The sequence below is a fragment of the Anabrus simplex genome, chromosome 1 (genome assembly GCF_040414725.1).
Source record: "Anabrus simplex isolate iqAnaSimp1 chromosome 1, ASM4041472v1, whole genome shotgun sequence".
Lineage (NCBI taxonomy): Eukaryota > Metazoa > Arthropoda > Insecta > Orthoptera > Tettigoniidae > Anabrus > Anabrus simplex.
Window position 1 is genome coordinate 1,282,990,124 of NC_090265.1, and position 24,484 is coordinate 1,283,014,607.

Below are 24,484 nucleotides of genomic sequence, written 5' to 3' on the forward strand. Positions count from 1 at the left end.
GCTTCCTGACGCAACACTATATCGAGGGATGTTATTACTATTGAGTGCTTCTGTGGTAGTTGGTAGTGTAGTGTGTTGTCTGAATATGAAGAAGAAAGTATTGGGACAAATAAAAATACCCAGTCTCCGAGTCAGAAGAATTAATCGGACGCGATTAACATCAACGACCCGGCCGTGAATAGAACCCGGGACCCTCTGAACCGAAAGACTCAACGATGACCATTCAGGCAATGAGTCGAACACGGTACTGCAGCGAATGTGGATTATTAAATGCTTTTAGTGTTAGAACCGTACTGTTATTTTTTTTAAATTAAAATAATGTTCTATTATCGTAATGTTCGATTTTCCGGATAACCCCTTGGCACTCATTAGACCGGAGATTCAACTATTCCGTGTATGAAGCATTTGCAACGCTACAATTCCCTACTAGAAAGAAAAATACCAGCTGACAAACATCTTGGTGACCGGCTTCATGGCAGGGTTTACAGGAGCCATTACCCATCATTTTAGCCATCTCTGCCGACAGTCTGGCCCAGATAAGAGCTCTGTCCATAGGGTGTGTATTCTCCCACGATGGTAATAATGGTGAAATTCAATCAAGGTGCAGCAAAGAATTGCAGTGAGTTCGCAGTTACAAAGAAGTCAGATCTTGGACGAAATTACGTTTACACCGGGAAGTTTCCACATCGACTTTACCGTACAGGAGTGAAATCTGGGATTAGACATGATGTTTAATCCTGAGTCGGAAGTAACAGACATTAGTGATTACTGGTACAAATATGTGGGAACTGTGGGAGGACGGTACTCGGAAAGAAGAGATAAAATACAGAAATAAATTCAATGTATAAAGCCGTGCGCATAAAATGGCTTCGGTGGTCTGGTCATATGAGATCAATTGAAGAGGATAGTGCATTCACGTGGAGTGATGGTCGTGAATATGGTCATGGAGTTGGGAACAATGAACCATTGTAAAAATATTCTATCACATGTATTGGACGAATAAAAAGGCCGATGTGTCTATTGTAGCTGATGTAGGTTGAAAAAATATTACTAATCGAACTTATAAGGAATTGGATGATATTAATTGAGTGATAATACTTGCTTTATATTAGTACCAACCGTGTAATTCTATGAAATTAATGCATCTCATTCCCCATGAGGCTGTAAACGACAAACAGGTTTTTTTTTTTTGCTAGTTGCTTTACGTCGCACTGACACAGATAGGTATTATTGCGACGATGGGATAGGAAAGAAGTGGCCGTGGCCTTAATTAAGGTACAGACCCAGCATTTGCCTGGTGTGAAAATGGGAAACCACGGAAAACCATTTTCAGGGCTACCGACAGTGGGGATCGCACCTACTATCTCCCGAATACTGGATACTGGCCGTACTTAAGCGACTGCAGCTATCGAGCTCGGTACAAACAGGTTAAGCGCGTAAAGCATATAACATTAATCCTTAAAGAAAAGAAACAAGCAAGATTGTAGTTTTATGCGACTGCTGATATCGTGAACATGGTCAAGATACCTCCAGTTTTACGTGGATTCCGAACCACAGTGGCATGACATTTCTTTCAGAAATTCTCCGTAAATTGAGCAGGATTGGAACAACCGCAACCACCCTTACTTACCACCAATACTTAAAGAGAAAACTGCACCGACAAGGTTCCAGGATGGTGGCATGCCTTTAAAAGGGATTATGTTTATTAAATGTCGCGCTCATTTGCAGACAAAAGATTCTTGCTAAGTCTACAGTATATATTTCAACATATTTTCCTTCTGTTAATGTATATTATTTTGCTATACAAGGAGATACCATCGGTTAATGATTACCTCATGCAGAACTTACTTCAAGGTGAAACGCCGGCACTCCGTCTTTCTTAACGTCGATAGTAAGGAAGAGATATAATATGCTGGGGCTACAAATGCATCAACTTGTTTTACATTCTTTGTGTATGCGAGGGAGAATTTTTATTTAAAAAGTCCTCCTCAACCCATTATGGTAGATATATAAACCTTAACATTTTCATTTATCCTTCTCGAATAGACATTTTAAAAACTATTCCTTTATGTTATTTTCTGTCTGTATTATACGCATTAATAATAAACGGAAAGAAACGATTCGGTAGATAGATTTTACTAACAAAATTACTATGTGTAACAATTAACCACGCCATGCATTTATTCGTCAAGTTGATTACAAGACAGGTTTCAAAATTATTCCTATATTTCACTCCGAGCTTAATAGTAGAGTTAGATATTTTTAGATTCTTAAGCTCTACGCGAAATTTCAGTAGAGGGAGAAACATGGATCTCCTTATTGCATACGCGACCCTCACTTTAGCTGTGACGTAAATTTAATTACAACTAGTATGGCATAATTAAAGCCATGTCACGAAAATTTGTCAGTAACAGCTTCCTCAGGCTGCTTTCAACAAGAACAGAGACACACTAAGATTATGAGCAAGCGGTTTTGCACAACGTTAAAGGAAAGAGAATATTACGTAACCGCCCTTCACAAGTGAGATTCAATTTTCTTTTAAATCTGAAATTGTTACTTTGATATGTTCAGTGAAGGAAGGAACTCAAAGAAGAGAAACCATACCCGTTCTACGTACTGCATATCGTCATTTCATTAGCTAATCTGTTTAATTTTTTCAAATGGGGAGATCAAATAATGGAGAAATGCTTCAAGTTAAAATTCTACTTGTCATCCACTTCTACGATCACTTACGGGAATATCTCACTTAGGCTCTTGTTACTCGCGAAAAACTAAGATCACAGATTTCGTTGGAAATATGTGAAAGACAACACGTTACTTTCAGTAAAATTTTCAGTCTAGTCTAAGTAAAATCTCAAATGTGTATCATGACCGGTACAGTTATTTATATAAACACAGTTGTAGGGGGTCCGCTGTTTGTTATTTCGTTTGTTTTGCAAACTTTTCCGATATTTATCCGATTTAGGTCGATTCAAGACCGTATCAGTTGTTTTAACTTTCGTGTCTGCTTGTCTGTTTGTCCGTCAGTTGCACTATCATGGCGAAACGGTTTGATATAAGTATAGAGTATACTCATCCATGTGAAGGTTTAGGTATGCATGCCATTTATATATCACTGAATAGAATATGGGTTTACATGGAAACCACAACAGTGTTCTTCTACATTCTCTTATACTACTGATTTTCTGTAAAATCCGCGGACTACATGTGAAAGTTCCCTTCATTTTAAACAGATAGCACAATCGCCTTCAATGTGGAGGAGAATTAAACTGAGAAATGCAGCTCTATCTAACGTATAAGGGATCGAGATACGACAATATGTCATGGGGCCAAAGTTGTACGTATAGATCTCTCGAAATTGAAGATGGAAATGGAATATCATGCTTTCTGTTTTGTAATACGACTTACCGTTTAGCCACCAATTATCCAGAAAGGAAGATCTGTACCGTCATTGAAAATGCCTCCATATTTCGATACATTTCTGGGCCAAAATGTTATAAATTTGAACAGCTTGGAATTTTTCCTCAAAGGAAAGAGTGTGCAGGTTTCTGAATTACCTCTCGCATACATACGGAGTAATTAAGGATGAAGGTATTACAGTTAAGAAAACTGAAGTTAATAGAAAATATGATTATAACTGAGGACAGCCGAATGGGACAAATAATATGTAAATACCAAGGGGAGGTATTGTAAAATGAAATGTCCCAAATTAATTGTGATGATATGAGTTACGGATATAAGAAGGCAGTAAGAGAAGAGAAATTTAGGCGCAGGGATTGTTAGGTAAACAGATAAGAAGATGACATACGGTGTTATTACTTAAGCCTAAAGAGGCAACACAGAGACAATAAATTAAAGCGGAAAAACGTAAGTAGAACAGAAATGCAGTAAAATGTATAGCAAATGCCAGAAAACACTTTACGGTGTGAAATCATGGGCTACACTCCGCGGTACTGTTCAAATGTTAACAGCCCCTTTAGAGCTATTCGACGCCGATTGTAACCTCCAACGGGATTCCGCAAATATCCCTCAGAATGGCAGCATGACGTTTGTCTCGCCTTCTACGCAACGAACAACCACGAGTTTACAGCAATTTTGAAGAAAATAACATTAGTCTATGGTACTTGGCTATTGGCAAGCAGCCAGAGACGTTGCCATGGTAACCGGTTGGTTCGTTGTCAGTCTGTCGACCACTCAATGCAGAGCATGGAACCCACAGAAAGTATTAATCTCCGCCGTCATTGAAGAGTAAGCGAAATTATACTTATAACAAAAGTTGTTCAAAATGAAGGGCCGTTTCACAGGTAGTCCACGTATTTTACATAAAATCAACAATATAAGAACAAATGGAAGAAAACTGTTGTGATGTCCATATAAACCCCCATTTTATTCAGTGATGTTTAAATCATATTCATGTTTAAACCTTCCTCTGGATGAGTATAATCTATATATGAAGTTTCGTCGAGATCTATCAAGCCGTTTAGCCGTGATGATGAAACAGAAGGACAAACAGATAAGCAGACACGAAAGCTAAAAGCAACTGACACGGACTTGAATTGATCTAAATCGAATAACAATATGAAAAATTGGCAAAAAGAAACACACAACGAAAGTACAGACAGCGGACCCCCTAGAACTTTATTTATATGGATACATGCGTAGTAGGCCTATATGTAGTAATATACAACAACACAATTTATTTTAATACGTGTTAAGTTATATGCTGTCAGCACAATACCCATATGAGGCTGCTTATTCTGAATGAACATTCTGAACAAAATAATAAATGATTCTATTTGAATGAAACTGCAATTTAGTGTCAATTCCGAGCTTCCCAATCTTATAAAAAGGGAAATAACTTTTGAATTTGCTTTTGTGCAGGAAAGGTGACTTGGTAGCTTAGACATTTCACTGATAATATAGATGATGGAAGGGCTTTCTCGGTTCGTTTGTTCGTAAAGACCACAGTATTTCCTCATCCTTGTGAAGAGCAGTTCAAAGGCCTTAAGGAGAAATCGATAGATCGAAGGCAATTGATGATAGGAACGTGAGTTAGCAGCGTGACAGTAAAGACCCTCTTGGAGAAGCTCTATTACCAGAGATAACAGCAGGGGAGACAATTATACTCCACTCTCTACCTCCCAGTGAGTATCACTGTGGCTTATTACCTGCAATGCAGTACCATTACGCCTAAAATATTAGCCGTCAAAATAATAATAATAATAATAATAATAATAATAATAATAATAATAATAATAATAATAATAATAATAATAGTAATAATAATAATAATAATAATAATAATAATAATAATAATAATAATAATAATAATAATAATACACATTAGGTTGAGGAAAACTAGCGATAGATTGCCTAGCATTTGCGGGCGACCTAGCAATACTAACCCGAGACATTTCAACAGCCCCAAATCAGATTGAACTCCTGAAAGAAATTGCGGAAAAAGTAAGTCTTCAGATATCTTTTGAAAATACAGAATACACGACCTGCAACAAACAAGCAACAACATTCACGAAGACAAAATATGACAAAATTCAATGAGTATCACAATTTAGGTATCTTGGTGAAAGAATTCAGGAAAACGGACTCGAAACAAAAGCCAATGAAATTAAATGCCAAAAGATGAAAAACCGCATATCGACTAAACCCAAAATATCTAAAAGAAAAAATGTATCCCCAAGCACACAAAACTAAGACATTACAATACAGTAATTAAACCAGAATGTCTTCATGGATCAGAGACGTTAATTCTGAACAGAAAAGCAGACATTGAAAACAGTGAGAAAAAGGAACGAAAAATCAAAATCAAAATTCTAGGCCAGAAACTAACCAATGGACAATACCAACTTAGAGGCAGACAGTAAATCACACAATACACAAATATTCACAGTGACATTAGAAAACGCAGGCTAAGATTCTATGTATAAAGGTGCATCCAGACAGATTTGTCAAACAAATAGTCGAATTCTATGGAAACAGGAATAAAGCTAAGACAGATACAATGAAATGGATTCGCGGAATCAAAACCGATTTGAAACAGGCAGGAATTGCACCAGCAGATGTTCAAAATAGGGCAATCTTCAGATCCAAAATTCACAAATGTCAATTTGACCGAGAGGAAAAACCAAAGAAAACTGGAACAAACTGGTCTGAAGACAGAAAGGAAGCCCGAAATAAAAGAATGAAAGAAATATGGGCACAGAGGAAGGTAGATGCACGCCTCTAAATACTTTGCGTAGTCCTAATTGGCTTATTCGCATATCAGTGTGTATATAATACAGAAAATTAACTATTCTATCGCACAGCTATAGTAATAACTAAAGACGAAAATACGAGGTTCCGAGACAAATCTGCGTTAAAAGCCAAACCTATTATCTGGGGAGACGAGAGGAAACGAAGATCAGAAAGAATGAAGAAATACTGGGCACTAAGAAAAGAAAAACACACAAATAAGTGATTGATTCAACGTATCCCAAAGAGGGTGAAACGAAGGAATAATAATAATAATAATAATAATAATAATAATAATAATAATAATAATAATAATAATAATAATTTCAATGTTCTGTAAAACGTCAAAACACCGTGTAAGAAATGGAACTGTAAATAAATACGTGAATACGCTTTGGTAAAAATTAGTGATAGCTAAATAGATGGAAGATACGCAAATGAGTTACGTACCACACGATCAGACATACACAAACGTATTTATGAGGGCGTCGATAATCACACAACGAATGTCTACAAAAAGTATACGGATGTGAAATTCTTGATATTTGTCAGACGTGATCCATGACTAATAAATACGCGTAGAGATATCACTACCAACATATTAAACTCCCATATAATCGTGCTGCGAGAGTTAGGGTGGACAGCGCACCGAATAGCCCGTCCTTTCGGCTGTTCGGATTCAAAATTATATCACGTTGGTAATCATGGAGATGTGAAGGTACTCAGATGACAATCTGGGTCTAGGCGACCTCAAGAGATCACCACGAGCTTAGACTATACCGCATTCAACTGTCGATAGGCAGGTTTGTTCGGAACTGAATTCTCGCATGTAGCGCATGGCGAGAGAGGTAGACATCATCATCATCATCATCATCATCATCAACATCTTCTTCTTCTTCTTCTTCTTCTCCTTCTTCTTCTTCTTCTTCTTCTTCTTCTTTTTCCACCTCCCGCCACCGCTTTTCCCACACATGGTGGTGTCGTGAGAGTGAACTGTTCCGCACATATGAACGTGTCATCCTGCTTCGGCTGCATGCCATTTGCGCAAAACTAATCGTGGGCTACCGTGACATAACTCCAAAAATTCAGGTCATAGTACCGCAAAACTTCATGTAACAGTACCGCAAATGAATGTGACAAATTAATCACACAGTGAAAGTGACTACATGGCTCTAAGTTCTAACTATGGCACAGTGTAAAACGTTTGTAAAAAGGAAGATTGAGTCTATCATAAATGTATTAAGCCGTTTTTTAATTTCTGAATTTACGAACACGCCCATATAATACTGGTGTGGCAATACTGCTGAACAGTATACGTAGATGTTCTTCAGTGTGACGGTACTAGTGCCGGCATGAAGCTTGTGATCACAGTGATCAGCCGTGGAGTGCAGTGCGTAGTCTGGGATAATTTTAAAAACCGTAGACAACGTGCAGTGAGTACTGGAAATATATCGTAGCGGTGCACTGTTAAATCTACATTTCACACTAGCTTATATGCTAATGAAATTGTGTTTACAAGGAGTGAACATACACATGAAAGTGAATGGTGTATCGAAAAATCATTTAATTAGAAACAGTTGTAAACGCATTGCCGCAGAGGACCTGACTACACAACCACGTAAAGTCATTCGTAACGAACGCTCTAAGTGAAATCCAAATATTATTCCCAAAGGAAACATTAACAGTATTCGTATATCAATGTACTACAACTTTTACCTCGTTTTGCTGACGAGGCACTAGTACAATTACACGAGTTAAATAATTTAAGTACTAGACATGAGAGATTTTGTTACATAGATCTGAATAACAAAATGTTGTTCTTTACGTGTGAACCAATTTTAAAACTATTATGCAATAACTAATACCATATTAGTAGATGGAACATTTTATGTGAGGCCAAAGTAATTCTATCTGATATATACCATTCACTGATATATAAATGCCGGATACATTCAACTTATATTTTGTTTACTTTCATGCAAAACTGTTGCAACGTACGAAAACCATGTGGAACGGTATTCGTCAGTTACCTTATGTAAAAACAATTTTAACCCAGAATGTATAATTTTAGACTTTGAATTAGCAGCTCTAACTGCTGTAAGAAATGTGTTTCCAAACGCGCGTCTTAAATGTTGCAGCTTTCATTTGGGACAGGCCTGGCTCCGGAAAAATGTAAACATCGGGTTGAAATGTGAATACATGAATAAAAGCTCTGAATTAGGACAACATCTAAGACATTTATTTGATTGGTAGTATTTGCCTCGAGATACTGCAGGTGATGGGTTTGTTGAATTGCACAGCATAATTCTTGATAATGCCCAAATGAATGCATTCGTCGAGTATGTATTCGAAAACTAAATCAATGATGACGCTAAATTTCCACCGATGTTATGGGCTAGTTGCCCTTCAAGCGATCCCCGAACGACAAATGGGGCTAAGTCTTTCCATAGACATTAAATAAAAACAATTTCATGAATCACATTCATCTGTTCATGCGCTGACTGCAATGCTTAAGGAATTCTAGAGTGAAATATGCACCTCTATTACCTCTTTCCAGAAGAGAAAAGTTAGGAAATATATATACAGAAACACACATAGAACATGAAGATCTGGAAAAGTTATTCAGCTGGTACAATATCGTTACTACAGTACACCAAAACTATGGGACACCGCGTACCGTTACCAGGCGCAACAGCTCTGAAGAATGACGAATCCTTTGGAGAATGCAGTAGACGCCACACTTAGCAAGCCTTAGTACTCATTTCTCCTAATGATATGTCAACTTTTGCAGTACTGTAACCATGCCCACTTGCGTAAGTGCAACGTACTTTTGCGTAAAAGTGCTGCACCACCTGCTTCACGGCTGGGCGCCCTTTCCGAAGTCAGATTAATTTGGTGGTGATTTTTATTTTGAAAGGAAGTACAGCTAAGTAATCATCCTTTCCTGACGTCAGCCCGATGTAGAAGTATAAGGACAGATAGATAAACTTCTACTGTTCAAAAAACGAATTTGAAGATATTTTCGGCTACTTGGGCTGTTATACGCCAGCCGCACATTGCTGCACCGTAGACTAAAATCCCCGATAATTAATGACAATGGTGTGAGCAAACACTCTGAGCTAATATGGAATGATAAATACATTCATGTTCATAAAAAAGAATACCTTGAAAAATGATAGGAAGTCCATATTCACAGAATATGTTCATTAGTATGTTCTGAAGAAATTATTAGCATTTGAACCATGTCGGCCCTCAGGTTCAATGTCCACGTCGACATCTCGACGCACCACCACCGACTGGTAAAATGTGCCAGCGGCTCTCGTTAACGCTATAAACCGAAGGTAATGGATCAGTGTGACTTGTCCGGCTCCATGGCTAAATGGTTAGCGTGCTAGCCTTTGGCCACAGCAGTCCCGGGTTCGATTCCCGGCAGGGTCGGGAATTTACAACATAATTGGTTAATTTCGCTGGCGCGGGGGCTGGGTGTATTTTATTAATTAATTAATTAATTAATTTATTTATTTATTTATTTATTTATTTATTTATTTATTTATTTATTTATTTATTTATTTATTTGTTTATTTATTTATTTATTTATTTACTGTGCACTACAGGATTTCTAATCCAAATTACAGTGGCAAATGTTTACACGTGTTTTTTTAATGTTTTAGTCAGTCTATTATCCTAACATCTAAACTATTCTAATATTATATATAAGTTGAGAAATGAATAATATTACATATCTAATCCTTACAAGAAACAAGTAGATAAAAACATAATTTAATCCTCATCATGACGCGCAGGTCGCCTACGGCGTCAAGTCAAAAGACCTGCATCTAGCGAGCCGAACTTGTCCTCGGTCACTCCCGGTACTAAAAGCCATGCGCCATTTCATTTTTTCAATGTGACTTGAACAGACATGCAGGATGCCTCGCAGACGTATGCGAGAACCATACCGTCAAAAGTGTGAGTTTGAAAGACGGCGCATTATTGTCATGAGAGAACGTTATGCATCCATCCGGGAAATTGCTGCTCGTGTGGGACCAAGTGTGTCGGCAGTGCAACAGAATGCTTCGCAGAAGGCGTAGAACACGACGAGAGGGGTATGGTCACACCACTCGAGAAGATCGACACATCATCCGAATGGCATTGCAAGACAGATCTGCGTCATCTTCGGCTGTGGCACAACAGTGAAACAGTGTAACACATCGTACACTATCAGGAGTGACAGTCCGTCGCCATTTATTACGGTCTTGGTTTAACGGCGCGTCGTCCACTTCTCCGCCCACCTTTGACTAATGTGCATAAATATGCTAGACTGAAACGGTGTATGGAATGACATAACTGGGGAAAGGAATGGCATCAGATAGTGTTTTCGGATGAATCCAGTTTCTGTTTGTTTGAAAATGATGGCCGCATTTTAGTTCGCTGCAGATAGGGGGAGAGGCATCACACTGACTGCATTCGCACAAGCCATACAGCGCGAACTCAAGGCCTTATGTTGTGGGGTGCTATTGGGTAGAACCACAAATCACAGTTGGTGCGTGTCCAGGGCACAGTGATCAGTTTGATCTACGTGAATGACATCCTGCGACCCGTAGCCGTACCCTTTATGCACGGCACCCCAGACGCCATATTTCGGCAGGACAATGCGCGACCACATGTTGCTGCACGAACATATGCCTTCTTGTTGTCACAGGATGTCACACTGCTGCTCTGCTCCACCCGATTATCGGACTTGTCGCCAATCGAAAATATGTGGGATATGGCGACACGACGAGTGCGGCGCTGTGACCCAATGCCAACCACCAAAGATGGAGGGTCGAACCAGGTGAATGCAGTATGGATGGCTGTACCCCAGGACGCCATTCTCACCTTATACACGTCGATGCCATCACGCATGGAACAAGTTATCAGTGCCCATGGAGGACCCAGTGCCCTCTAGGCAACAGCAGACATGCTGAACCTATGTGACTGAAATGCTAATCGTTTCTGCAGAACATACTAATGAACATGTCCTATGCATATGAACTTCCTGTCTCTAGTCTTTCAAGGTGTTCTGTTTTTTATGAACATGAGTATATGTACTCACGTGCAAGCGGTCCTGAAACATAAGTGCGTTAAGACCTATTAAAATTTTATTGTTTTTCTTTCTTCAAATTTAATTATTAGTTCGAAAATTCAGAGCAGGCATCGGCTTACCGGTGGCTACGGCTCTACCATGGCTCGAGATCTCTGCATTCGGCAGATGGAGAAGATCTGGTCTCCACCGTCGGCTGTCTTGGGAATGATTTTCCGTGGTGTTAGATTCTAAGGCGAATGCCGGGACAGTTCCTTCTATAAGCCACGGCCGCTTCCCTTTCAACTTAACCGCACACCACACACCACACCATCCCCACAAATCTGCTGGCCTGGGAGAGGATGTCGTTCATTAGGAGGCCCGCCGTCTCCGCCAAGGATGGAATGAAAACTTGTGTAGTTGTAGCAGCTGGAAAGGAAAATACGGCCACCTCCTCGCAGTGTTTATCGGGTAACGCTTTCTTTACAATTTGTTTAACGTCGCACCGACATAGATAGGTCTTATGGCGACGGTGGGATAAGACAGGCCTAGAATTGGGAAGGAAGCGGCCGTGGCCTTTATTAAGGTACAGCCCTAGCATTTGCCTGGTGTGAAAATGGGGACGCACGGAAAACTATCTTCAGGGATGCCGACAGTGGGGTTCGAATCCACTATCTCCCAGATGCAAACTCACAGCCGCGCGCCCTAACCACACGGTCGGGTAAGGCTAATCATGCACAGTGTTATCATACCCGTAAGGAGGACGGGTAGCCAGCTAGTGTTGAATAAAAAAAATACTGTACTTTCGCCCTTTAATTTTGAAAAAAAAGCTACAGAATTTGTTAACCTGTTTGTTAATACTGTTATGCATCAATTCGATTGGTAATATGAATTTATCGTTCAAAGATATTAGTTTTGTTAAATCAAATGTGGTTTGTATGTACAGCAAAATGCATGGGTACCACCAGTTATATATAATCAGAACTTTTGATGTGAAAGTTACAGAGAGGTGTACTTCTGTCACAGCAGCAACCGTCCCAGCCATTTTCTGAAAGTGGATGATTAGCCCATGCACAACATATCCATCAGCTGCCAGGACGATAAATTTCGGATAGGAATATTAAATATTAGCTTTACATTTTATACAGGAAACTTTCATTTGAGTATGCCTCTCTAAATCGAAGTTTGAACTCATATTCATCTTACTGGTAGTCAGACAATATATTCGTTAACTATTATAAGACTGGAATTATAAAAATGTTAGGCCTAAATCAATCATATATGTTAGAAATGATCGGTTTTAAAATTATATTTCATCATTTGTTCGACTAGGAGGAAAAAATAAGATTTTTGACGTTATAAAGCAGAGTAGAATTTCCGAAGGGAATATCGATTGAATTAAAATAATAATTACATGATTTACATACTTTTGTAATTTTAATATAAAAATAACGAGGTGCACGATTTGTGTTGGACCGTGAAACCTCCGACCTGCATGCATGAATATGTCCTTTAATTACGCAACCAATGCACCGCATTAAAATTAATGGATGTTCATATTTTAAATGAGTGATTAAGTTTTGTTTTAATAGCTCGATGGCACAGAAATATATTCCAATGAATGAACAGAATTTTAAACAACAATGTCACTAACCGCATGTCACTGCACTGTTGGATCAATATCGTGAAGGTCGTAATATAGGTGATATATTGCATTCCCATTATCATCATCATAATGATCACTATCAGTAACGTTATCAACTTTCAGAATACGATATATATAAATGCCAAGACGACCGTCCGTCTGCCAACCAAAGCTAAATAATATCACGTACAAACCGCAGAGTGGAATTGCATGAAAATTTGCACAAACATTCTCAGAGGCAACTGTCATATGACTACATTTCATTTCAAAATATTGACCTAAAAATACCATATTTGCATAATAGTTTAAAATGAGATAGTGTCTGTTCCTTTCTCGTTCAAGCATGCCTAAACTACTGGACCAATCAAGCTGAAATTTGGTATGTATCTCAATATTCAATCTAAACAGAAGCCTATTCAAAGCATTTTACAATGAACCTTTTCAACATGGCGGTCATTAATATTTAGGTATTTACGGAACTTGTGCTTGTTTAATCTGCTAAAATATAAAAAGGGTGTGCAAATGGAATTCCTATCATAAAACATCCCGGTAACGTCTGTGAAATTCATTTTCCTAAAAAAAAAATTGAACAGCATACAGCCCAGAACGTGTACTTAAAATTAAATTTTCTACAAAAAATAAGGCCTTAGACATTTTCTTTGAAAATTTAATGGTTCTCCAAGAAATTACGCTTCAGAGAACCACACGTTCAACAATAACATCACACTCACATTCTATTGTTGAAGTGCACTCTGTATCTTCTGCTGCTACTCATCTCCACAAAATTGTACAAACAAATAACCTGTCAACGACGGTACATCACCTGGTCTAATATTGTATACGAGATTATCAAACAACCACCACTGATCTTAATTTAGAGCAATCGCCCAAGTAACAAATATCCTGCCAGTTATTTACATAGCCTTTTATAAAAAAATCATAGTGCGGTGACGGAATTTCTGTCACTGATTCATTGAAAATGAAAATCCACATCCTGTTTCCAATCATTTGATCGGATCAGGAATGGAAATGGAATGAATGAAGCCCCGTCTGGCGGCTTGGATATGAATTGTGCCGGCTGCCGAAGCCTGTCGCACTCCTCTGGGGCAATGATTAATGACTGACAGATGAAATTAAATGTTATTGGAGAGTGTTGTTGGAATTAAAGATGACAGGGAAAACTGGAGTACCCGGAGAAAAACCTGTCCTGCCTCCGCTTTGCCCAGAACAAATCTCACATGGAGTGAACGGGATTTGACGCAGCAGTGAGAGGCTGGCGCGCTGCCGCCTGAGCCACGGAGGCTCTACTGATACATTAAATTTTAATTTTATTTATCTTATTAAATATTTTAAAAAAGGTTTCCAATGACACCATAAACTTTACTCTTTTAGACGACCGGCCTTTAATCTACCGCTACATTGCAAAAGAGCACGTAATAAATCTCCAGTCAGTGGATTAATGCTTTCAAGAATGACTAAGAATATCGTATGACATAACATTTTAAAATCATGAAACGACTGAATTTTAGATGGCCTATAGATGATTCAATTTTTTCTATTTTCTCACTCTTAATAATAATAATAATAATAATAATAATAATAATAATAATAATAATAATAATAATAATGGTGTTTGGCTTGGTGCAGGTCTTTTGATTTGATGCCGTAACTTATAGGTGAGCTGCGCAACTGTGAGAATGGGACCCTACCTACTGTAAGATGAAATACAGTGCTGAAAACGTCACCAACACTCAGCCTCCGAACCAAAGAAACTAATGAAAGTTAAAATCCCCGACCCGACCGAGAATCGAACCCGGAATCCCTTGAACCAAAGGCCAGCATGCCACCCATTTAGCCATGAAGCCGGACATAATAATAATAATAATAATAATAATAATAATAATAATAATAATAATAATAATAATAATAATAATAATAATTCATCGAGAGCCTCCGTGGCTCAGGCGGCAGCGCCCTGGCCTCACACTGCTAGGTTCCGTGGTTCAAATCCCGGTCACTCCATGTGAGATTTGTGCTGTACAAAGCGGGGCTGGGACAGGTTTTATTCCGGGTATTCCGGTTTTCCCTGTCATCATTCATTCAAGCAACACTCTCCAGTATCATTTTATTTCATCTGTCAGTCATTAATCATTGCCCCCGAGGGTGCGACAGGCTTCGCCAGCTGGCAAAATTCCTATCCTCGCCGCTAGGTGCGGGCTGCATTCATTCCATTCCTGGCCCGGTCGAATGACTGGAAACAGGCTATGGATTTTCAATACATCGAGATTTTCTGTCTGTCAAAGCGATAGATTCCCACAGTTGACAAAGTATTTACGCTATCTTTGCTCAAACTGATGAAATAAATACTCGAAACTGACATTAACGGGTTCGGGTATTGGAATCCGTCGTCATGGTAACTCGGAACTAAAATGGCATTCATGTCTTACAGTAACTGTTATATGACAGAAATTATTGTTATGCTCTTAATAAACCACAAACTCGGCATATTTCAGTGTAACTGGCGTTTAAATAGCAGACAAAAGGTCGCTTTATTGTAAAACTAAATTACAATAATGTATCCAGAGACAAAAAAGCTATATCACCATTATGTATTAAATCAATATTCAATTTTCTATGAACCAAATGCAATGCGCGACAAATTTATCTCGTTGTTAGTCGAAAACACTATCAGCGGACTTCAATTTTTCACAATTAAATTTGATTTGGGAGACGTGTCATAAATCAATGAAAAAATCACCAGTGGTGAGGAACTGCATCAGTGCCTCATGTGAACAGAAACACTCGAGGCTAACGAATCTAAATTTGCTAATATTCCGTTAAGTGGGTACAATATTATGGAATGAGAATGTGTGGATGTTTAGTCCTCATCCTCATCCTCAACAGCCCCATCATTAGCTGTAGTAGATGGCCAAGGCAGCACTGAAAAGGCGTACTAAGGAATGAGAATAACATGGATTATACTCGATTGTGAATTAGAATGTATTCGCCAGGAGTCAACTGCAGTAATGCTTAGGGTGAGATTAGAATATTGTCACATTGCTACTGCCCTTTCGGCTCATTACTCAGAAATCAACGCTATCATACAATATGAGGCCATTGTCAACGCTTTCCGTTAAGAAGGTTAGGAGGTGTATGAATACGTTCATTGTCTGACTTCAGGAAGAACTAAACAAGCCGATTTTCTAGCTATGGATATGGAAATACACCGGGGGTACACTTTCCATCCAACAATATGACTAATATTAAACGAAAGCAAGCAATCACAAGGTGTGAAGTTCTAGAAACAGATGGCTTGCTCGCCAGTGTCCTAATACATCAACAAAATGTATCACATTAAATCTATCACGTCTCTTAGTCGTGGGTGTAAAAGGAACTCTACAAACGATGATGGGTGATATCAGGAGGAGATGTCAATTATTTTTACAAGTTGCTTTACGTCGCACCGACACAGATATTATGTTTCATAGCGACGATGGGATAGGAAAGGGCTAGGAGTAGGATGGGAGTGACCGCGGTATTAATTAAGGTAGAACTCCAGCATTTTCTGGTGTGAGAATGGAAAACCACGGAAAACCATCCTCAGGGCTGCCAACAGTGGGGTTCGAACCCACCATCTCCCGAATGTAAGCTCATAGCGGCGCGTCCCTAACCGCACGGTCAACTCGCTTGTTTTATGAATAAGGAAGTCTAAGATCCAAAAGGAACACGATCGTAGTCGACATTTAACTGCCTGAGAAAATTGATCCCCTGGGATCGGTGAAGTTTTCTGAAAACACTGTGATAATGAACACTGCAATGTATTCCAAACGTCGCCACCTGTGCATATTGTACACAACTAAGTGACAGGATACAAATTCAGACGACAAGTTTACTGCATACTTAGTTTAACATCCCCGGGAAACTTCAACACAAAGATAAATAGCATAAAATCAGATATAATTTTTAATAAAATATAACGCTTTGGACGGTATAATAGCGAACATACAAGTATCTTTTAACGAAATCCGTTAAAGTTACTTATTTTTCGTAATTTTCTTTACGTCGCTCCGACACAGGTAGATCTTATGGCGGCGATAGGACAGGAAGGGCCTAGGAGTTGGAAGGAAGCGACCGTGACCTTAACTAAGCTACTGTACAGCTCCAGCATTTGTTAAAGTTACAATTTTGTAATTATTTATGGACATCTTAACATGTAGACTTTCACGACCACTAAATGACATTTTAATAATTATTTGGGGATATTAGGTCGCGTAATATTAATAATCAGCTGACACGCTTCGATCCTGCGACCAGGATCGTCTTCAGAGCAGTAACAAAGCATATAATGGCAACTGTCACTCCATAGTAACCATACTCAAGATAGAGAGACTCTGTTCGAAATATAGCTCAAACCAGAGCTTTCAGACTCACGGGGAAAGATGTTGACGAGTTAACTATGGTGGGTAGCCATGAGCTACTCAGTATATAGCTAGAGCCCTGCACGGATTCGCATATCCGCTGATATCCACGAAGTTAATCTTTTGGCGGATACAAACTGTATGACAGTGAGGATAATTTTTCTGATAATTTCTAGATAATGACGTTTATGACTTTCACTCAGGTATACTATTGTTTTTGCTTGTGGTTAGGCGACCCTTGACACTGATATGGGCGAAGAGTGATATATAAGGGGCCTTGAGACCATAAAGCCGAACATATGACCTAAGCCTCCTGTCCTCAATTAATGGAAGTAAGGAACAAAGTTCAGTACGTCGGTAGTTTCCGCAAGAGGAAGCCCCTCATGAACTTGTGACTGTAGGGGTTCTAGTGCCAGGTGTCAGGCCTATTGTATTGTGTTAACACATCTATCGGTTTCAATATCTTGGGTGTAATATACTTAGTTAAATATTTACAATGCACGCGGATAACCATTTTGCGGATGCGGATAACCATTCGCGAATGCGGGTGGGGATGAAGGAAGTGCGGATGCGGATATTATTTCGTATATCCCCACAGGGCTCTAGCCAACGGCCGTAGCCGTGTTGAAACACCGGATCCCGTGAGATCTCCGAAGTTAAGCAACATTGGGCGTGGTCAGGAGTAGGATGGGTTGCCACGCGTTGTTGGTAGGGGGTAAGGGAATGGAGGAGCGGAAAGGAACTGGCCACCCTACCGCAAGTAAACTCCGGCTCAGGAACATCTCTGCGGAGGTTCGGACCTGCCTTCGGGCAGAATAACCCTTACCTTACCTACAGGGCTCTATATATAGCCGCCAGCTTTGTTAAAATTATTCGGGTGTTTAGCAATTTCTATTGCCTCACGAATGATTCTAGGAATAAAATGTTTCTCTTTATAAATGACAGTGACGAGTTATCTATGGAGAGTAGCCATGATCTATTTTCATAAAGAGAAACATGTTTTCCTAGAATCATTCGTGAGGCGATAGAATTTGCTAAACACCCGAATAATTTTAACAAAAGTGATGGCTATATACTGAGTAGATCGTGGCTAACCTCCATAGTTAACTCGTCAATATCTTTCCCCGTGAACCTGGAGGCCGTGAAATGAACTATATTTCTAACGGTGTCTCTCTATCCCGAGTACGGTAACTATGGAGCAGGTATGGCGAACCTATGCCACGCGTGTCACTAGGTGACACGTGAACACGATTTCGGTGGCACACCCCATGCACATATTAACGCTTTTATGTACGTCTTGTGCTATACACTATACATTTCTCGTGCATCGTATAGTCAGTGTTTCAGGTTTAAGATATAAATACCGACAATCTAAATTCTAGTTCGGAAGTGCATTATGGGAACACTGATAGGTCCGGAGGTCAAGTGAGATAAATGTCAGATGCGGCCGACGAGCCATTCGCTCACCCACATTAATGAAGTTCGGCTTGTTTGTGGTTGCCAGCATCACGTAATTATTCTTAGTAAGTAACTGTTTACTATTTTGAATTTTGTACGACAAATAGTTGCCAAGAGATTATCCCAGTTTCGAGATTTGGAGAAATTATCGCACTTTATTTCAAAACCTGATAGTGCACAAATGAGTGATATTTTTTGGGTGGTTAGATATTGACAGTTTAGAAATGGAGTTGACTGCATTTCAAGAAAGCAGTAGATGGCTGAACAAATTCGTACAACTTGGTGTAGCATTCATAAAAATCGAGTATGCTGCTGATGGTAATACTCTGTCCAGAAGCCGGAGAACTTAATACTACTGTAGAACAGAGGAACAGCCTCCCACAAATAATGTTTTCGGACATGAAGAAACTTGCTACAGCGCTACTTGCATTGTTTGGGTCGTCATATGCCTGCGAGCAGCTGTTTTCTGCAATGAACGTCCTGAAGTTAACAGTTAGAAACAGTCTTGGTTCAGATCTAAGTGCTTCAGGTGTGTTATTGAAGATAAGTTATGAACCTACATAAATGACATGGCTACTAAGTATTTTTGCGGTACTGGCAACATAGGACCACGAAACATGCAATCAAATATATTATTTCACAATGTATCTATGTATTATGAAACCTAATTTTGAATTAGGGATGGAAGACGGTGGTGCTGGTGGTGGTGATGGGGTTGTACCCATTACAAACGAAAATAACAAGTGGCACACCAGACAGTTGAGAATAATAAACCACACTTACAATGGCACACTAGTTGAAAAAGTTCGCCATCCCTGCTATGGAGTGACAGTTACCATTATATGCCTTGTTACTGCTCTGAAGAAGATCCTGGTCGCAAGATCGAAACGCGTCAGCTGATTAATAATATTACACCGTCTAATATCCCCAAATAATTATTATAGTGTCATTTACGGACATATTCAAACAATACAGCATAGTGGACATTAATGAATGATCTGTTTGACAAATAATTTACATTCAATTTTCGTAACTGGATTTCGGATGTAGTATTAAAAAAAGAATTAATTTTCGAGTAATTAACCAGTAAAGAGAAAAATTAATAATATAATCACAAATAAATATATTTTCAAAAAATGTTCTTCATTATCATCCTTAACATCTCCACAATAGTAGCGGTGTATTTATATTTTTTATCTTCGCAATACAATTATTTAAAACTGTAATAAGCATGTTACACCCACACTTTAGAGAGGATAGAATATATACACTGAGAAGCCATAAATACGATTCTGTCATCGCATTTACAGAAATACCGCTTCAGGAGGCCTGCAGTCCGGTAGCTGAAGACATAGTATTAATAATTATTTATTAGAATTTAGCAGAAAAGAATCAACTCTGTGTTTGCGGGTACTAGAGTTAGCTCATAGTCAGACCAGACTATGTTATCTGCAGTACAAGTTAGTGTCTTAAAATGTTCCTTTCAACAACCTAATACGGTTGTTTTCCTAAATGATCAGCGTAGTAGCTTCCGGTTCAAAGAGCCCCGGGTTCGATGGCCGGGCCAGGGATTTTAGCCACGTCTGGTTAATTTCTATAGCTCTAAGACTGAGAATTTGTGTTCCTTTTAGTATAAATCTTAATTTACACACACCACATTACCATATACCACAGAAATATGTAAGAACGTTCCTCCACACAGGGTTGAAATAACGAAAGAGATACGGCCGCTAAACAGGACTTAATATACATACACTCTAGTACCGACCTCGACTACCTGGGAAAGGTCCAGAAAGAAGAATTAGGAGAAGAAGAAGAACCTTAAACCGAAAATAATCAGCTGATATCCACACGTTCCCGAGGATAGTGAAGCACATACATAAATTGCTCAATCATATTTATTTCAGAGAGTTCTCGATAAGAAGATGTATCTTATTTCCATTCTGAATTCTGTATTCTAACTGATGAATCGAATTGATTGGCCGGCAATTCTTATGAACACTGCGGTGTATGTTTGTTTGTCTACAGTAACTTGAAGGCCAAATGAATAAAAATTGCCTTTCGATATAAATCCCAGCGATGTTCTACAGAACACTCCTCATTTCCCATTTATGAACGAGTTTACGGTCCTGAAAAATGTTTTTTTAACATTTACTGTAAATTTTCAATTTATAATAAATCTCTTATCATGATTATGCCAAAAAAGTCATTTCTGAAAACCGGATATATGCCACAATGTGTAAAACCCGCAATGCTTTGAGAAACGGCATATGTGGAGTAAAATGAACGAAGGGACCTTTGAAGCTTGTAGAAGTAAATAACTTTTATTCCCTGTTATCACTCGTCTTGTACCGTGGGTATGAATATAACGTTCATTGAACTAGTATTTCGTAATGAAAACTCAGTCAATTTTACATAAAACCACATACATAGATGATAACATAGAATATAGGCGAATTAGTTACTCACTAAATGCCTAGTTAATCACATTTTCACGATAAAAGATTATCTCAATTTAGTATTTTCTGAGCAATAAATGAAACCGCGTTTTATCCTTAACAGGTGGCATACTAATCAATATGATGTATGACAATATTAATACCATAACGTGAAATAAATATAAGCGCATGATTCTACTATAAATGTGCTTTTGTTATTTATTACTGGAAGGAAATGAGAAGAAATTCTCTTTTATGTACTCTAGGCCAATGAGGTGGTTAAAATGATGAAAAAGTGATGAGTTCTCATGGTAGTCCAAGTTCCCTCTAAGCAGTTACAAGCATTAGCAGTGAAGGACGATATAACTTGGGGACATTAAAGAGGATGTGGTTTAATAAATCTTCCCACAAGAATAACCTTTTAAAGTGTCACAATGGTAAGCTATGAATTGTTTAAACTTTAAACTAGAACCATTAAAATTATGCAAAAAGTTTTCAACTAAAATCATATTCTAAGACTAAGTTTAGTTATGTTATCCCTCAGCGCACTCCACGCGAAATGCTGCTATTCTCTTATTTCTTTCAAGCAATTCTCTCCCTCCTCTAGTCTTTCTTATCCAGCAACGGGCATCGTTTACGTCACAATACGCAGAATGGGTTAGCCGTATACCTGAGCTTGTAATCTTTTCCATAAGCAGATATGAGGACACCATTATATATTTCGTTTCTTACTTTCTTAAACAGCATACTGGATATACATAAATAAAGTTAAAGAACATAACTAGACAATTCTAGAGATTACAAATCCTAACAATGGCAAGCGTCACTGATTGGCGTATCTTCAAAATACAAATTTCCTGAAAGTTCGGTAACTAGTGAGTGTCTGCCCCGTGGTATAAGGGCACTGTGCTTACCCCTGACTTCGAATTCGCGGGTTCGATTCCCCATCAATCCAGGGATTATAATTCTGCACTAAGCGCTAGAGTGGGATTCACTCATTATTTTAAGATCAACTGAGGAGTTGCTTGATATGAGAGACAGCGGACCCAGTCAACAATCCCATACGATACGACTGATGATGTTGTCACGCTGAGCACGTGGCACTTCGGTATCTGCAGGACATCTGGCTGGGCATCAGTCATATTGGCAGGCCAAGGCTCTAAGAAATGATGCATGACAGGTTTGTTTTGTTTGGTGAAATGAAATGGCGTACGGCTTTTAGTGCCGGGACTGTCCGAGGATATGTTCGGCTTGCCAGGTGCAGGTCTTATTTATTTGACGTCCGTAGGCGACCTGCGCGTCATGACGAGGATGAAATGATGATAAAGTCGACACATACACCCAGCCCCCGTACCAGCGAAATTAACCAATGATGGTTAAAATTCCCTACCCTGCCGGGAATCGAACCCGGGACCCCTGTAACCAAAGTCCAGCACGCTAAACATTTAGCCATGGAGCCGGACGTATTTTTTTTTGGTAAACAGCGATGTTTATGTTGTAGGTAAATTAAAAACAATGTCTATATTTTTAGTGCATACGTAAAATTGAATGCACTTTAAAATATGCTTCAGTTGCTATTTGTATCTTTTTTGCTAGTTGCTTTATGTCACACCGACACAGATAGGTTTTATGGTGACGATGGGAGAGGAAAGGCCTAGGAGTTGGAAGGAAGCGGCGGTGGCATTATTTAAGGTACAGCCCCAGCATTTCCCTGATGTGAAAATGGGAAACCGCGGAAAACCATCTTCAGGGTTACCAACCGTAACATGCCACTGAATGGGTAGTTATTCACCATTAGAGGGCACTTGTAAAATGGGAAGGGACTAAGCTCTGCAGCAGCCCATAGAGCATATCCTAAACCACAAGAGCTCCAGCAAACTAAGCTGCAGACTTTTCTATGGTATGTATAAACTGATGCACGATTTCCAAATTTATAAATGAGTAGCATATCGTGCTGCTGGTGATACTAGATATGCAATGCACGTTAATACTTGTTGGGTTTCTCTGTTGCTTCATTTTCCGATCGTTGTTTAATCAAAACAGACCATGTATGATGGTATAAATGAATAAATATGCGGATGCAAATCTTTGAATTTATTACAGACATGTATTATACTTAATTCTATAGTATGAAATATTCTTACTCATGTCTATCTCCTTGGGTGACTGGTCAGTGAAGTGACCTTCGATTTAGTGCCCCAGGTTTGATTACTGGACAGGTCAGGGATTTTAACATGTGTATAGATCGGGTGTCTGCTTTTGTCTTAATAGATTTCACATAAGTTACAATACATAACACTATCAACCACTACATAAACAAGCAATAGTGAATACATCCCTCCATATAGGGTTGGCGTCAGGAAGGGCATGCGGTCTGAGCCAAATCCACATCAACTGCCGACTGGAATGAATTAGGATAGAGACCAGGAATAAGAACAAGATCTATCCTTATTCCTGGTCACGTGGTTAGCATACTACTAGGGCTGTAAATAAAGTAATCGCAACGTAATTCAGACAGTCGCAGGAGATCGGGCATGCGCAAACAGGATATGGGAACGGTCAGGTGGCGCTGTTGTCGATGTGTAGTGTGCATTTGACGGGCCATTCAGCCCGGCAGCATTTATTGAAAACGGTGGCATTGGGAGGTCTTGAAACACCCTCCGTACTCACCAGATATGAGTCCTTGTCACTTCGACCTGTTCCGAATTAGAAGGAACCCCTCCGAGCCCGCTGATTTCCTGACGTGGGGTCTGTACTTTGCGCAGTAGAGCGCTCCGTCGCTGTCATCAACAGAGAACGCCTTGCCAACGGCTTCCCGACATTTGGCTAAAGGTAGTAGACTATATTGAAAGAATGTAATGGGATTGTACTTGTTAATTAATTAAATATTGCGTTCTATCCATCTTGCCATTACTGTATTTACAGCCATCGTAGATTTAGAACTTACTGTCCGGGATCAATTCTAGTCTCTGTCATGATTGTATTACTAATGTGACGACGTGGAACAGTGTTTAGACCTGCAATATGAGCACAACCAAGGAGATATGTGGGTTCAAACCACATTCTCGGCTGTTCTGGAATTGTTTCCACAATCCCTACTTCTATAGCTACATGTAAATGCAGAAAATTATCCTAGAAATTTCCCCTGCCTACCTCCGTATCCCATTAATTAAGAATACACGAACCAATATAGCAAATACAGAAATCGCACAACTTA